The 509-nt window shown below is 44.0% G+C and overlaps 1 non-coding gene across 1 annotated transcript; it reads left to right on the plus strand.

Moving 5' to 3' along the window:
• On the plus strand, positions 1-107 carry LOC138392722 (U6 spliceosomal RNA). The gene has a single exon (XR_011235007.1). It is a non-coding gene; the product is annotated as a U6 spliceosomal RNA (small nuclear RNA).
• Positions 108-509: the final 402 nt, after the last annotated feature.

Below are 509 nucleotides of genomic sequence, written 5' to 3' on the forward strand. Positions count from 1 at the left end.
GTGCTCGCTTTGGCAGCACGTGTGCCAAAATTGGAACGGTACAGAGAAGATAAGCATGGCCTCTGCGCAAGGATGACACGCAAGTTCGTTATTTAAAAAAAAAAAATAAAAAGAAACGAGTAGATAAAAGAGCTCTTTATATGTTGGCTGAATGAATGAAGGTCAGAAAAAAAATGGGCAACTTCTCTTTCTACAGTTATGAAACAGGCAAGCTGGGAGAACCCACAGAGAAAATCACATCCCAATTTTGCCAGTGAGCAGACGGAGCCCCAGAGGCAGGAAATAACTGATCGAAGGCTGTACAGAAGATAAGGAACTGAAACACACCCCAAACATTGACAAGACTGGTAATCCCAGTGTAGTTTTTCTGCAGTAAAGATTTCACTTCTAGCCTGTCTTTCCCGTGGGCTCTGGGGCTCCCTCTCTGTCCAAACCATCTGGGCTGAGAGAAACAAAATCCAGGTACATTGCCATCTGAGCAAAATATGCTGACAAAACAAGCCCCATGA

The sequence above is a fragment of the Eulemur rufifrons genome, chromosome 9 (genome assembly GCF_041146395.1).
Source record: "Eulemur rufifrons isolate Redbay chromosome 9, OSU_ERuf_1, whole genome shotgun sequence".
Lineage (NCBI taxonomy): Eukaryota > Metazoa > Chordata > Mammalia > Primates > Lemuridae > Eulemur > Eulemur rufifrons.